Genomic DNA, 17,650 nt, shown 5'->3' on the forward strand with positions numbered 1-17,650 from the left:
AGTCTGGCGGTTCCTCCGAAAACTGGGCACCTCACTTCCAGAAGATCCTGCTATACCACTCCTGGGCGTATACCCAGAAGACGCCCCACCATGTAATAAGGATACATGTTCTACTATGTTCATAGCAGCCCTATTTATAATTGCCAGATGCTGGAAAGAACCCAGGTATCCCTCAACAGAAGAGTGGATGCAAAAAATGTGGTATATCTACACAATGGAGTACTATTCAGCCATTAGAAACAATGAATTCATGAAATTCTTAGGCAAATGGATGGAGCTAGAGAATATCATACTAAGTGAGGTAACCCAGACTCAAAAGGTGAATCATGGTATGCACTCACTAATAAGTGGATATTAACCTAGAAAACTGGAATACCCAAAACATAATCCACACATCAAATGAGGTACAAGAAGAAAGGAGGAGTGGCCCCTGGTTCTGGAAAGACTCAGTGAAACAGTATTCGGCAAAACCAGAACGGGGAAGTGGGAAGCGGTGGGTGGGAGGACATGGGAAGAGAAGGGGGCTTACGGGACTTTCGGGGAGTGGGGGGCTAGAAAAGGGAAATCATTTGAAATGTAAATAAATTATATCGAATAAAAAAAAAAAGAAAAAAAAAAGACCACTGATCAACCTACACAGGATTATCACTAAGCCATTGAATTTTATCAGCGTGGGATGCAGGTAAGATAGTAGCCATTACTGAAAATGCCCCAGACTTCTAGAGTTAGGGTTTGGCTGGGGGTTTTTAAACTTTCTAGTGCCTTGCTCTTCATTCCCAAGCCCCTGAACAGATAAGGATTCCGACACTGTCTTTTGCTTAGAGGCGATTTCATTTGGACTACACATAATTAAATTCATCTGAGATAGGAGGTCTCTACCCCAAAGGGTAGTAGGCAAGTTCTGCATAACAAAAGGCCGGATTTGCCCTGAATTTCCCTCTGTATCTTTCCAAGTTAGAAGTCTCGCGCTCTGTTTAGGATTGTTTGCGTATCCGATGCCTTGGAGATGTGTAAGGGTCTCCGTCAGTGGCCAGCTACCCGGCCAATCTTGTCCCTTGATAATAGTAACATCAGCTCCCGTATCTATTAATCCTTCAAAACTCTTTCTTTCAATAGTCAATTTAAGGTTAGGTCTTTTATTGGTGATAGATTGAACCCAATACACTCTGGAGGAGCCAAAGCCCTCCTTTCCTCTTTTATCTTTAATGAATTTGGAAGGCAGTGGATGTAAAGGAACCAGAACGAGCTGAGCAATTCTTTGATTAGCAGGTATAGTTATGACACCATGAGGGGAAGCAGCCATAATTTTTATTTCTCCCTCATAGTCACTGTCTATGACACCTGGGTAAATCTGCAGTCCTTTTACAGTAGAACTGCTTCGTCCTAACAGCAATCCCCAAGTTCCTTCAGGTAATGGTCCAAAGACTCCCGTAGGCAGAACCTGAACGCCCATTTCTGGGGCTAATACGGCATGGAATATACAGCAGAGGTCCAATCCTGCACTTCCTGGTGTAGCTCTGGCGAGTTCAAAGATAGATTTCCTTGGCTCGGCAGCAGCTGAGTTGCCCCACAGACTGTCTGTCCTAGATGCATCGGGGCCTGGGGCGGGCCCCTCCCCCCGTTTCCCGACATGGGTCTGCCTTGAAAATTAGTTTTGGACTTGCATCCCTTCACCCAATGATTTTCTTTTCTACACTTAGGGCATGTTCCTGGTGAACCACCTGATTGCCCGTTTATAGTAGTCTTGTTTTCAGGGCAATCACTTTTAAAATGACTCAGACTGCCACATTTAAGACACCTTCTATTTCCTCGTCTCTTCGAAAGAATTCCCTGAATGGTGGTTCCCTGTAGCGCTGTAGCCATAGCTAAACCCTGATTATACGAGGGACCGATTTCAGAACAAAGACGAATATAACCGGCTAAGTCTGTCTTTCTCCTATGAGATCTAATCGCCTCCCGGCAGGCCGCATTAGCATTCTCATAGGCTAGTTGAGTAACCAGCGGATTTTCTGTTTGAGAATTTCCGAAAATTCTATTAGCTGTCTTTAGCAATCGATCTACGAAATCTTGAAAAAGTTCATCGGGAGCCTGTTTCACACCTGTTAGATTTCCACTAGGATCTCCCTTTGATGGTAGAAGATTCTAAGCACGGCGGGCAGCCACCGCAATCTGCGCATACACTGCGATGGGAAACCCCATCTGGTTAGTATTTCTTTCATATACACCTTCCCCCTGTAACATCTCAGCATTCCATTCTGGATGGCCTGCCTGAGTATTAGTGGCGGCAGTTCTTTTGCTAGCCTCACGCCATTCAGAACTCTAAAGCAAGAAATCTCCCCCCGACAACGTAGCCTTCTCTAATCCTGTGGAGTTAAATTCGACTCTATCACAGTATCTAATGCCTGTGTAAAGGGAGCTGTCGGGCCATACTGGGCTATGGCTAGCTTTAATTCTTTTATCACTTTAAATTCTAAGGTCTGATATTGTCTAATCACATTGTCTTGGTCTTCTATCTCAAGGACTGGAAAAGCTAAGATTTCTGACGTATCTTGCCCCTCCCTGTGAGCCTGGTTTATAACTCTTTTTAATGGCGACTGGCAGGTCTCAGAATTATTGTTCTCTCTAGTATTAGACACCCTTTTTAGCTCCTGTAATTCATTAGTCAATTTCTGTAATTTAATTTCAAACTCCAACTTTTGTAACTGCATGCCTTTCTGGATCTCGTCCCCTGCCATCAAGGTCAAGGCAGAGCAGATGGCGCTACAGGGAGCCATTCTTCTCCATGAGATTCAGTCGCTCTTTTCTTGGGATGAGCTGTCTTTTTTACAATAGGCTCATCAGCACTGTCTCTGCGTTTATGAGACTTAGGGTGTGGAGGGTCCTCTCTTACAGGGATCCTCTCTGTCAGGCTTTCTTCTTGAGATTCCTCAATTTCTTGAATGATATCTAATTCTTCCAAGCCTCCTTCATCTATAATATCCTTTATAAGAGTCCAGAGGCAGAGAGTAATATTTTCTGCCTTGGCTGCCTTTAGCGAATTACCAATTCTTACCCAAGTTCTCTCATTTAATGTTCGTTTTTCTTGGAACCAAGGACAGCAAGAATATATCTGGTCTAAGAAATCCTCTAATCTTTCTTCTTCAAACCCTATCCCTTTCGCCTGAAGCAACTCTTGAATGTTGCGGGCGCAAATTTCGCGCGAACTTTCCTGTCCCATATTTCCCTATCTTTTCAACCCAAGTGGCCACTGTGCCGGGTCAGCACAGTTTGCTTGCAAAACCCGTATCCCTCTGCACTCACAACAATAGAAAAATTTTACACTAGCGCTAGTATTTGACCTCTATGTTGCTTACCGTGCGGATACCATTCCTTATCACCTTTTCTGCGAAACTTCACTCTATAGGGTTACCTCAGGAAATTCTCCCGTACCAAGTTGCCCCACGTTGGGCGCCAATATGTAGACCGCCAGCGGCTACATGTGAACTGGGTTGCCTGAAAGAGAATTTTGAGGTTAAGGCGAAAAAGATTTGAGTCAAGGCGGTAATTCCGGTCAAGACTGACTTTAATATTTTTAAGGCATGTTATATAGTCATTGGGGAATCGACCACCCCTCCCAGAAGCCAGTCACATCAAAGGCGGGGCTGTGAATTTTCTTTGGCTCCAGGTCTCAGCGGGTCGCCTGCCTTCAGACTGGCGAGTCTGTGTTGGGAGTCAGGTAAAACCGCCTTGGGGCGTTGTCGGTAGTCGAGGTGAGGCGCCTTGTTGTTCACAGGAACAAAGGCCGGAGGTAGCCATCGGAAGAGTTGAGAGTTGCCAGCCAGCTTAGTTGTGTGGGAAGAGACAGGCTCTAGCCAGAGACAGAGAGGCCAGTTAACTCCAGAGATAACCAGATGGCAAGAGGCAAGCACAAGAATGTAAGCAACAGAAACCAATACGACTTGGTAATATCAGAACCCAGTTCTCCTACCACAGCAAGCCAATTTAATGAAAATGAAGGCACAACATATCCAAACTTACAGGACAGAATGAAAGCAGTGCTAAGCCTAAAAACCCATAGCCCTGTGTCTGCCTCCATAAAGAAGTTGGAGAGATCATACACTAGTAGCTTAACAGCATATCTAACAACTCTAGAACAAAAGAAACAAATTCACCCAAGAGGAGTAGATGGTAGGAAATAATCAAACTCAAGGCTGAAATCAACCAAGTAGAAACTAAAGAACTATACAAAGAATCAACAAAACTAGGAGTTAGTTCTTTGAGATAATCAAGAAGACAGACAAACCATTAGCCAAACTAACTAGAGGGCACAGAGACAGTACCCAAATAAACAAAATGGGAAATTAAAAGCGAGACATAACAACAGAAATTGAAAAAATTCAAAAAGTAATCAGATTGTACTACAAAGTCTATATTCAACAAACTTGGAAAGTCTATTAGTAATGGATGGTTTTCTAGACAGATATCAGGTACCAAAGTTAAATCAGTATCAAATAAATCACCTAAATAGTCCGATAACCCCCAAGAAAAGAGAAGCAGTCATTAGAAGTTGCCCATGCAAAAAGAAACCAAGAAACAAAAAACAAAAAAAACCCAAAAAAACAAAAAACAAAAACAAAAAAACCCCAAACAAACAAACAAACAAAAAAAACAAACAAAACAAAACCAAGGGCCAGATGGTTTTAGTGCAGAATTTTATCAGATCTTCAAAGAAGACTAATACCAATACTTCTCAAACTGTTTTATAAAATAGAAACAGAAAGAACACTACCCAGTTCTTTCTATCAAGCCACAGTTACACTGATACCTAAAGCACAAAATGATCCAACAAAGAAAGAGAACTTCAGACCAGTTTCCCTTATGAATATTTATGCAAAAATACTCAATTAAATTCTCTCAAACCAATTCAAAATCACATAAAAATGATCATGCACCATGATCAAGTAGGCTTCATCTCAGGAATGTAGAGATGGTTTAATATGCAGAAATCCAAAAATATAATACAATATATAAACAAACTCAAAGAAAAAAATACATGATCATCTCATTGTATGCTGAAAACGCCTTTGACAAAATACAATACCCCTTCATGCTAAAAGTATTGGAGAGATCAGAAATTCAAGGTTCATATCTAAATATAATAAAAGCAGTATACAGCAAACCAATAGCCAATATCAAATTAAATGGAGAGGAACTAAAAGCAATCCCATTATATCAAGGACAAGAAAAGGCTGCCCACTCTCTCGCTACCTATTCAATTATTACTAAAAGTTCTAACCAGAGCAATTAGAAAACAAAAGGAGATAAAAGGGATACAATTGAGAAGGTGGAAGTCAAGATATCACTATTTGCAGTAGATATGATAGTATACATAAGCGACCCCAAAATTTCTCCAGAGAGCTCCTATAGCTGATAAACAGCTTTAGCAAAGTGGCCGGATATAAAATTAACTCCAATGAATCATTAGCCTTATTCTAACTAATCAGTAGCCTTCCTCTACTCAAAGGATAAACATGCTGAGAAAATAATTAGGGAAATGACACCTGTTACAATAGTAAAAAAAAATCAAAATATCTTGGTGTGACTCTAACCGATCATGTGAAAGATCTGTATGACAAGAACTTCAAACCCCTAAGAAAAGAAATTGAAAAAGACCTCAGAAGATGTAAAGATCTCCCATGCTCATGGATTGGCAGAATTAATATGGGAAAAATGGCCATCTTACCAAAAGCAATTTATGGTTCAATATAATCCCCATGGACATTCCAAGTCATTTCTTCATAGAGGTAGAAAGAGAAATTTGTAAATTCATTTGGAATAACAAAAAAAAAATCTCAGGATAGTGAAAACTGTTCTCAACAATAAAAGAACTTTTTGACAAAGTATCATCTTGACCTGAAGTTATACTATAGTGCAATAGTTATAAAAAGTGCATGGAATTAGTTCAGGGACAGACAAGTAGATCAAGGGGATTGAGTTGAAGATCCAGAAATGAACCCATACACCTATGGCCACTTGATCTTTGACAAAGAAGCTAAAGCCATCTGGTGGGAAAAAGACAGCATTTTCAACAAATGATGCTGGTTCACCTGGCGGACTGCATGTAGAAGAATGCAAATTGATCCATTCTTATCTGCTTGTACAAACCTTGGGCACAGAGAAAAACTTCCTGAACAGAACATCAATGGCTTATGCTTTAAGATCAACAATCGACAAATGGGACCCTATAAAATTGAAAAACTTCTGTAAGGCAAAGGACACTACCAAATAGGACAAAAGATTGAGAAAAGATCTTTACCAACCTTACATCTGATAGAGGGCTAATATCCAAAATATACAAAGAACTCAAGAAGTTTGACTCCAGAGGACCAAATAACCCTATTAAAAATGAGGAAGCGAGCTAAATAGAGAATTCTCAACCAAGAAATCTCTAATGGCTGAGAAGCACTTAAAGACATGTTTAACATCCTTAGTCATCAGGAAAATGCAAATCCAAACAATCCTGAGATTCCACCTCACACTAGTCAGAATAGCTAAGATCAAAATCTCAGGTGATAGCAGATGTTGGCAAGCGAGGATGTGGAGAAAGGAACACTCCTCCATTGCTGGTGGGACTGCAAGCTGGTAAACCCACTTTGGAAATCAATCTGGTGGTTTCTGAGAGAATTGAAAATAGTTCTACCTGAATACCCAGCTATAGCATTACTGGGTATATAACACCCCCGCCCCCCCAAAAATGTTCCAACATATAACAAGAACACATGTTCCACTATGTTCATAGCAGCCTTATTCATAATAGCCAGAAGAAACAACCCAGCTGCCCTCTTATTTCTCAACCTCCTCTCTCTCCTGCCAGGTCCCCCTATCCCTCCACCTCCTGTGATGATCCTGGTTCCCCCTCAAGGTGGGACTGGATACAGAAAATGTGGTACATTTACACAATGGAGTACTGCTCAGTGATTAAATACATTGACTTCATGAAATTCTTAGGCAAATGGATGGACCCAGGAAACACCATCCTGAGTGCAGTAACCCCCATCACAAAAGACCACACATGGTATATACTCATTGATAAGTGAATATTAGCCCCAAAGCTCACAATGTCCATGATTCAACCCACAGACTATGGGAGGAAGGAAGACAAGAGTGTGGATGCTTCAGTCCCATCTTGAGGGGGGACCAGGATCATCATTGGAGGTGGAGAGTCAGGGGGACCTGGTAGGGAGAGGGGAGCAGGAGGAAATAAGAGGGCAGTTTCAGTACTGGTGGGGATGGGAGAGAGAGGTACAGAGCATCAGGAAGTCGAATAAAAACATGTAGCAGCATGGGATGAGGAACTGGTGAGAGCCACTGGAGATGCCCAGACACCAGGGAAAAAAGAGACTCCCAGGACCCAATGGGGATGACTTTAGCCAAAATGCACAGAGAAGAGGGAGTTAGAACCTGTAGAGACCACCTCCAACAGACAGGCATGGCCTCCAGTCGAGGGATGGGGGCATCCACCCATCTCAAAGTTTTTAACCCCGAAATGTTCCTGTCTAGAGGAAGAAAGAGGACAAAAAATGGAGCAGAGACTGAAGGAAGGGCTGTCTGGGGACTGCCTCACCTGGGGATCCAGCCTGTCTGCAGATTCCAAACCCTACACTGTTGCTGTGGTCAAGAGGCACTTGCTGACAGGAGCCTGGTATGGCTGCTCCTTGGGAGGTAAGGCCAGCAACTGACCAGTGCAGATGTGGATGCTTGGAGCCAGCCATTAGACTGAGCTCAGAGACCCCGTCAGGGAACTGGTGGGACTGAAGGAGTGAAGGTGGATTGCAACCCCATAGGAAGAACAACAACTGTTGGCCAGGGCTTACAGAGACTAGATCACCAACCAAGGAGTGGTTGACACAGATGGCGTACACAATCTATATACTGTAGATGGTGTGGTCTTATTTTATTGTCAGCCCAGATGGAGTGGCAGAGTACTGAATTCTGACCAGGAACTTGAAATCCCATGTTTAACTCTGTGTCACTCATGAAACCTATATTTAGTAATTGTCTTCTTCATGTGTCATTTAAAAATTAATAGTTGGGCATGGTGACACATGCCTTTACTACCAGCAATCAGGAAGTAGAGGCTGGTGGATCTCTTTTTAAGTTTGAGGTCAGCCTGGTTTGCATAGTTAAGTTCCAGGACAGCCAGAGATACATGTGAGGCCCTATCTTAAAATAAGCAAACACACACACACACACACACACACACACACACACATACACACACACACACACACACACACACACACACACACACACATACACACAAACAACTTTATTTGAAATAAATAAAGATTGAGTTAATATTTTAAGACATGCATTGCAGTTTTATTTTGAAATGGATTTATACATATTGGGCAATTTGGAAAACAGTAAGATAGAATGGAGGGAGTTCATATCACAGGGATCAGTGGAACACACATCTGGGATATCAGAGAAGATGTGCTTTCATAAAGAAACACTTTTTTTTCTTAGCATTTTCTTTGAAGATTCATCCTAGGGGCTAATGATTATACTTACCTATGCCCTGGTCCTCTTTTCACTTTAAAATTTTGAGACAGTATCTCACTAAGTTGTCCAGACTCCCTGTGAATTTGTGTTCCTTTTTCTTCAGCTTCCCAAATAACTGGGATACAAATATATGCCACTCAGCCCTTCCTCCTAGTTTTTTGAAAGGTATTTGTGGTCACAATAAGGAGACAAGTCACCAACACCCTTGACTAACATTGTTCTTCAAGCTGATCATGAGCACACAATTCTTCAAACCCCTCTGCCCTAGCTCCAGACAAATTATTCATTCATTCATTATGTATTTAAGTGGTACCTGCCATCCAAAGCTCTATACAACTGGGAACTATCCAAGAGTGCATTCTTAAACTTCAGGAATCAATTTAAATGGAATTGAGTAAATTCCTCTACACCTTTGGTTTCATCTGGACCTCTGAGAGACTCAGCCAGAATAGTTGGATTTAGTTTACATTTCTGATATATTACTCTAACTCCAAGAGTGGTGGTTTTGCCACTGTAGGTCATCATTAGAAATCACCCACATAGATGTACAGAAAATCCATAATCGTGTCCCTACTTCTAAAGGTGATATATTGATATTATATGGAAATGTTATTAGATTGGTTTAATAAGAATTGCTTGCACATTTAAATGTTAGCTTTAAAATATGGAATTTGAGAGGGTCAGAACACTTTTGACAACCATCCATAAAGCTGAATAATGTTTTAGGCTTAAAGTTTTGACAAAGGAAATGTGAGGGATGGAAGAAGGAGGAGGGGGAAGAGGAGGAAGAAGAGGAAGAGGAGGAAGAAAAAGAGTGAGAGATATCCATATTTGGTAACTAGTAGTCCGTAAAAATGACAGTGTTTTCTACATCTCATTCCCATGTGGCCTGCTTTAAGAATTTGTGAGACATCTAGAGCTCACAGACTGAAAACAGATAGTTTCGACTGTATTTTAAGAAACAGCAATAGTGTATATAGTCTTAAGTGATAAAGCTTCATTAGCTTCGATTCCACCCAAACATTTGGAGCAGCAGCTACAGTCTGGTCCCGTGCATCATGCCTGTGTGGCTGGAAGGACCAAGAGCTGGGGAAGCTTAGAGACAGAAGGATCCCAGAGCAGGTGTGCCCTGTCTGCCAAGGATTTGTACCACCAAGATTCTCTTTCAATGTTGTTTCTCTTAGGCATTCCGCTGAAATAACTGGGTTATTATACCAAATTCCATAGTGGCATATTATTTTATATCAAAGAATGCTTCTGTACATCACTGGCCTTCTGACTGGAAACACACAGAAAGCAAGTTTCCATTCAGTGAACTGATTCCTGTCAAAATCAAAGACGTTTTTGGCTGTGCTTCTTTTGTGAGTTTGGAAGTCAAGGTAGCCCTGCTCTCTGAATAAAACCTAGGGGAGTAGTAGAACCATCTATTACTTCCCTCTGACAGATTCTCTGCTGCCAGTCCTTCAGTTCAGAGAATTGGTTTGATATTCTCAACAGATTACTGTGTTTAGGCTTCAAAGTTCTAGTTTGAGTCCTGACTCAACTAGTAATACCCTACAACTGTCTCACTGGTTAACTGAACATGAATATTAATTCCAACAGTTTCATGGGTGATAACTGAGTTGACATATGTACCAGCCTCAATAAACTACAGAGGGATTCTGTGGCAAACATGAGCTGGGTCTGATTACATTTCCTAAAATTCAAATGTAGAAGTTCTCAGCCAAAGTCCCTCAGAATATGATTATATTGAGACATATAGTCTTTAATGAGGCAATTAAATTTAAAGGGTCACTTGAGTGGGACTAAACTAAAACGGCTATTGTCTCAAGAAGAGAAAATCAGATAGAGGAACACACAGAGAAAAGATCATGAGAATACACAGGAAAGAGACTGTATCTGCAAGAATAAAAGAAGAGGAGACTCAGCAGAAACCAACATAGCTGATACCCTGACCCAGAATTCCCTGGCTCCAGAACTACCAAAAAAGTGAATCAAAAGTAATCAAATGCAATGGGGAAGGACATTCTGAACATCTATACATCAAATGCAAAGGCACTCACATTTGGAAAAGAAAAAATATAAGAACATAAAGAATACATCAAGAACCACACATTAATAGTGGGATACTTCAATACCTTACTCTCACCAATGAACTGGTCATCGAAACAGAAACCAAACAGAGAAGTGATGAAACTAATAGAAGTTATGAATCAAATTACCTAACTGTTACTATTAAATATTTCACCCAAACACAAAATAATAGACTTTCTTCTAAGCACATCACTGAACCTTCTCCAAAACTGACCACGTACTTGGTCACAAAGATGGATATAACGCCTTGTATGTTTTCATTATCACCATGGATGAAAGCTAGACATCAACAAGAACAGAAACAACAGGAAGCCTACACACTCATAGTACTGCTTTCATTGAGTCCCATAAGTTTGGGTATGTTGTGCCTTCATTTTCATTTAATTCTCGAAAGTCTTTAATTTCTTTCTTCATTTCCTCCTTAACTCAGAGATTATTGAGTGGAAAGATGTTCAAGAGGAAAGTTCTTAATACTAACTATTTCCACAATTAGAGGTTTCTCTCTCCACATTCTCACCAACATGTGCAGTTACCTGAGTCTTTGACCTTTGCCATTCTGATTGGTGTAAGGTGGAATCTGAGTCGTTTTGATTTGCATTTCCCTGATCACTAAGGACTTTGAAAATTTCTTCAAGTACTTCTCAGCCAATCTAGATTCCTCTGTTGTGAATTCTTTGTTTAGCTCTATACCCTGTTTTTTTTTAATTGTGTTGTTGTTTTTTTGGAGGCTAGCTTTTTTGACTTCTTAATATATTTTGGATATTGGCTTTCTATTAAATGTGAAGTTAGTGAAGATTTTTTTCCCCAATCTGTAGGTTGCTTGTTTGTCCCCATTGACTATGTCCTTTGCCTTACAGAAGCTTTTCAGTTTCATGAGGTCCCACTTATCAATTCTTGATCTTAGAGCCTGAGCCATTGGAGTTCTGTTTAGGAAATCCCCACTCCCCACCCCCAAGGCCAATGAGTTCAAGGCTCTTTCCAAATTTCTCTTCTATTAGATTCAGTGTATCTAGTTTTATGTTGAGGTCCTTGATTCACTTGGACTTAAGCTTTGTGCGACTTGACAAATATGGATCTATTTTCATTTTTCTACATCCAGCTTGCCAGTTAGACCAGAACCATTTATTGAATTAAGATGCTTTCTTTTTTCCATTGTATATTTTTGGCTTCTTTGTTAAAGGTCAAGTGTCTGTAAGTGTGTGGTTTTATTTCTGGGTTTTCAATTCTATTCCACTGATCAACCTGTCTGTCTTTGTACCAATACCATGCAGTTTTGTTTTTATCACTATTGCTCAGTAGTACAGCTTGAGGAAGGCATAGTGATTCCTGAGAAGTTCTTGTATTGTTAAGAATTGTTTTTATTATCCTGGGATTTTTGTTTTCCCATATGAAATTGAGAATTGCTCTTTCCATGACTTTGAAGAATTGTGTTTGAATTTTGATGGGGATTGCACTGAATCTGTAAATTGCTTCTGGTAGGAAGAGCGGTTTTTCCATGTTAATCCTTCCAATCCATGAGCATGGGAGTTCTCTCCATTTTCTGAGGTCTTCTTCGCTTTCTTTCTTGAGAGACTTGAAGTTCTTCTCATACTTATTTTATTAGTTACACCATGATATTTTATATTATTATTTTAAAGGGTATTGTTTCCTTATTTTCAATACTCCTCCATTTCTGGTGAGATTGCAAACTGGTACAACCACTCTGGAAATCAATCTGGAGGTTCATCAGAAAATTGGAAATAGATCTACCTGAAAAACCAGCTGTACTGGCTAGTTTCGTGTGTCAGCTTGACACAGGCTGGAGTTATCACAGAGAAAGGAGTTTCAGTTGGGGAAAGTGCCTCCATGAGATCCAGTTGTGGGGCATTTTCTCAATTAGTGATCAAGTGGGGAGGGCCCCTTGTGGGTGGTACCACCTTTGGGATGGTGCTCTTGGGTCCTATAAAAGAGCAGGCTGAGCAAGCCAGGGGAAGCAAGCCAGTAAGAAACATCCCTCCATGGCCTCTGCATCAGCTCCTGCTTCCTGACCTGCTTGAGTTCCAGTCCTGACTTCCTTTAGTGATGAACTGCAACATGGAAGTGTAAGCTCAATAAACCCTTTCCTCCCCAACTTGCTTCTTGGTCATGATGTTTGTGCAGGAATAGAAACCCTGACTAAGACACCAGCTATACCACTCTTGGGCATACCCCAAAGGTGCCTCACCATACCACAGAGGCACAAGCTCCACTATGTTTGTAGAGGACTAATTGGTGACAGACAGAAGGTAGAAACTATCCAGATGTCCCACAAAGGAAGAATGGATACAGAAAATGTGGTTTATTTACACAGTGGAATACTATTCAGCTATTAAGAACGAGGACATCATGAGTTTTGCAGGCAAGTGGATGGAACTATAAAATATCATGCTGAGTGAGGTAACTCAGACCCCAAAGGACATGCATGCAACGTACTCATTAATGAGTGAATATTAGCCAAAAAAGTACAGAATACTCAGGATACATCCACAGAACTCAAAAAGGTTAATAAGCTGAAGGGCCCAAGTAAGGATGCTTCAGTCCCACTTGGGAGGGAGAAGAAAGCAATCAGGGAAGGCAAAGGGAGGGAGGGACCTGGATGGGAGAGAAGAGGGAGAGGGGGAAATGGGGAACATACATGATTAGGTATGGGGTGGGAGAAGAGGAATGAAGTCCTGAGGTCCAGCAGAAAGAATGGAAATGTGTAACCTCTTGGGGTGGAAGGTGAGGGGACCCTCTAGAATGTAGCAGAGATCTGGGAGGTGAGAGACTCGCAGGACTCAAAGGGAGGGACTTTCGAAGAAATGCCCAACAGTGGGAAGAGGGAACTCAAAGAGCCCACCTACAATAGAAAGAGACGGCATCAAGTGGAGGGATGGGGTTGCCATCCACCAGTCAAAAACTCAGCCACAAGGTTGTTCCTGTCTAAAAGAACTGCAGGGACATAATGAAGAAGAGACTGAGGGAAAGGAGGTCCAGTGCCTGGCCTAACTTGGGATCCATCTTAAGAGGAAACTCCAAGGCTTGACACTATTACTAATGCTATGTTGTGCTTATAGACAGAAGCCTAGCATGGCCATCCTCCAAGATGCCAAACCAGAAGTTGATGAAACAGATGTAGATACTTATATCTGACCAATGGACAGAAACAGGGGACCCCTGTGGTGGAATTAGGGAAGGCTAGAAGGAGCTGAGGAGGATCGCTGGCCCAGAGGAAGACCATCAGCCTCAACTATCCTAGAGGACCCCTGAGATCTCTCAGACACTGAGCTGCCAACCAGGGAGAATTCACTAACTGGTCCAAGTCCCCTGACACATACACAGCAGAGGACTGCCTGGTCTGGTCTCAGAGAGAGAAGATGTGCCTAATGCTAGAGAGACTTCAGGCCCCAGAGAGTATCGAGGCCTGGCTGGGGTTGGGAGGTGGAGAGTATGGGTGTAGGCATCCTCTTGGAGACAGGGGGAGAAAGAATGGGATGAGGAACTGTGGGAGGGTGCACTGGAGGGGTAATAACTGGACTGTAAAACAATAAAAGTAATAATTATGATAATAATGATGATGATGTAATAATAATAATAATAATAGAAATTAGAGATTTCTCATACCAGCAATTTAAAAGTACATCTGAAAGCTCTAGAAGAAAAAGAAGCCAACACACCTATTAGGGGTAGATGGCAGGAAATAATCAAAATCAGAACTGAAATCAATCAATTAGAAAAAAAGAAAACAATTAATTAGAAAAAAGAATCAATGAAAACAAAAGCTCGTTCATTGAGAAAATCAAGATAAGACAAACCCAATCTTCATCCCAGGGATGTAGGGGAGGTACAATATGTAAAAATTAACCACCCAAATGAAAAGACAGAGAGTATTCAAATTAACAAAATCAGAAATGAAATGAAAGGAAGACATAACAAGAGATACTGAGGAAATCCTAAGAATCATTAGGTCTTAATTAAAAAGCCTGAATGACACACACACAAAAAAAATGGAAAAGTCTTTTAAAAAAGGGATTGCTTTCTAGGTAGATACCTCTTATGAAAGGTAAATCAAGATCAGGCAAATTATTTAAACAGTCCTATAACCCCTTGCATTAAGTCTCTCAAACAAGCAAGCAAACAAACAAACAAACCAACAAAAAACAAAGGTCAGATGGTTTTAGTGTTGAATTTTACTAGGCTTTACAAGAAGAGCTAAATCCATTTCTCCTCAAACTATTCCTCACAATAGAAACAGAAGGAAAACTACCAAACTCATTCTATGAGGTCACGGTCACCCTGATATCTAAACTACACAAAGACTCATCAAAGAGAGAGAATTTCAGACCAATTTCCCTTATGAACACTGATGCAAATATAGTCAATAAAATACTTACAAACAGAATCTTAGAACACATAAAAAATGTCATTCATCATGACAAGTAGGCTTCATCCCAGGGATGTAGGAGAGGTACAATATATAAAAATTCATCAAGGTAATCTTTAGTATAGACAAACTGAATAAAAAACCCACATTATCATTTCATTAGGTGCTGAAAAAGCCTTTGACAAAATCCAACACTCCTTTGTGTTAAAAGTCTTGGAGAGATCTGAGATAAAATAATACAATACATGCAATATACAACAAGCCAATAGCCAACATCAAATTAAATGGACAGAAACTTAAAGCAATTCCACTAAAATCAGGGACAAGACAAAGCTGTCCAGATTTCTCTATTCAATACAGTATGTGTAGTTCTAGCTAGAGCAATAACACAACCAAAGAACAAGGAGATAAAACTGAAAAATAAAAAGTCAAAGTATCTCTAATTGGAGATGAAATGATCATATACACATGACCCACAACATTCTACCAGAAAACTCCTAGAGAAAATAAACATCTTCAGCAAAGTGGCAGCAATGTTGTCCAACAAACAAACAAACAAACAAACAAGCAAACAAACAAACCCAGTAGCCTTCCTTTATACAAGTGAAAAACAGGCTGAGAATGAAATCAGGAAAATAACACTCTTCCTAATAGCCCCAAATAATATAAATTATCTTGGTGTAATTCTAACCAAGCAAGTTAAAGTCTTGTAAGACAAGAACTTCAAGTCTCTGAAGAAAAAAAATTGAGGAAAATATGAAAAGTTAGAAAGATCTCCCATGTTCATGGATTCATAGAATTAATATAGTAAAAATGGCCATCCCACCAAAAGCAATCTACATATTCTATGTAATTCCCATCACAATTCCAAAGCAATTCTTCACAGGACTTGAAAGAACAATTCTCAACTTCATATAGAAAAGCAAAAATCCCAGGATAACTAAAACAATGTTGAACAACAAAAGCAAGCAAGCAAACAAAATACAACTGCAACATATTGATACAGAAACAGACAGATTGATCAATGGAATAGAATTGAAAACCTAGAAATAATCCCACCACACACTTGATTTTTGACAAGAAAACCAAAACTGTACAATAGACAAAGGAAAGCATGGGTGCTGACCTAACTGGATGTGTGCATGTAAAAGAATGCAAATAGATTCATACTTATCATTCCCAAGAAAACTCAAGTCCAAGAGGACCAAACTCAAATTCATCATAGTACTGGATACATTAATCCAGGAGAAGAGAAATCAGGGAATAGCCTCAAACACATTAGCACAGGAGACGATTTCCTGAACAGGACACCAATGGCTCAGGCTATAAGGACAACAATAAATGGACCTCCTGAAACAGAAAAGCTTCTGTAACGCAAAGCACACTGTAAAAAGGACAAAACTGATCTTGGTTCCCAGATGCCAGAGAGATCCAACAGACAGAGCCAGGTACACACACATAGCCCGAGGCTAATATCACTTGGGTCTCAGTCTGTCAGGCTTTTGCCTGAACCCAGGGCCTGAGTAGCTCTGCAGGCCATAAGTGTGCCAACCCTGTCAGAGGGTCGTTTGCCCTGCAGAGTGATCAGCACTTGGAAAAGATCCCCAAGCATCCACCATCTTCAATCCCTGTCAGAGCAGACAGGAAGCACCAGGCTCACAGAGACAGCCCAAGTATAGCATTGCTTGGGGCAAGACACACCAGGGCTCCAAGGGCACCCAAGAGTAGGGCAGCACATCAGCAATTTGTGCCAGGGGAAACCCAAACATCCAACTGTGCAGAAACAGCCTTTCAGGCTCACAGGAGGTTCAAACACCAGTCAGTGACAACAAGACCAACTAATGCCAGAGATAACCAGATGGCAAAAGGTAAATGTAAGAATGTTACTAGAAAGTCTCCCAACCAAAAAAAGCACGGGACCAGATGGCTTCAGTGCAGAATTCTATCAGACCTTCATAGAAGACCTAACATTAATACTCTTCAAACTATTCCACAAAATAGAAACAGAAGGAACTCTACCCAACTCGTTCTATGAAGCCACAATTACGCTGATACCAAAACCACACAAAGATCCAACAAAGAAAGAGAACTTCAGGCCAATTTCTCTTATGAATATTGATGCAAAAATACTTAATAAAATTCTTGCCAACCGAATCCAAGAACACATCAAAACGATCATCCACCATGATCAAGTAGGCTTCATCCCAGGGATGCAGGGATGGTTAAATATAAGGAAATCCATCAATGCTATCCACTACATAAACAAACTCAAAGAAAAAAAAAACCATATGATCATCTCATTAGATGCAGAAAAAGCATTTGACAAAATCCAGCATCCTTTCATGCTAAAAGTCTTGGAAAGAACAGGAATTCAAGGCCCATACCTAAACATCGTTAAAGCAATATACAGCAAACAGGTAGCCAACATCAAACTAAACGGAGAGAAACTTGAAGCAATCCCACTAAAATCAGGGACTAGACAAGGCTGTCCTCTCTCTCCATATCTTTTCAATATAGTACTTGAAGTTCTAGCTAGAGCAATTAGACAACATAAGGAGGTCAAGGGGATACAAATTGGAAAGGAAGAAGTCAAATTATCACTATTTGCAGATGACATGATAGTCTACTTAA

This window comes from Apodemus sylvaticus, chromosome 14 (assembly GCF_947179515.1).
Source record: "Apodemus sylvaticus chromosome 14, mApoSyl1.1, whole genome shotgun sequence".
NCBI lineage: Eukaryota > Metazoa > Chordata > Mammalia > Rodentia > Muridae > Apodemus > Apodemus sylvaticus.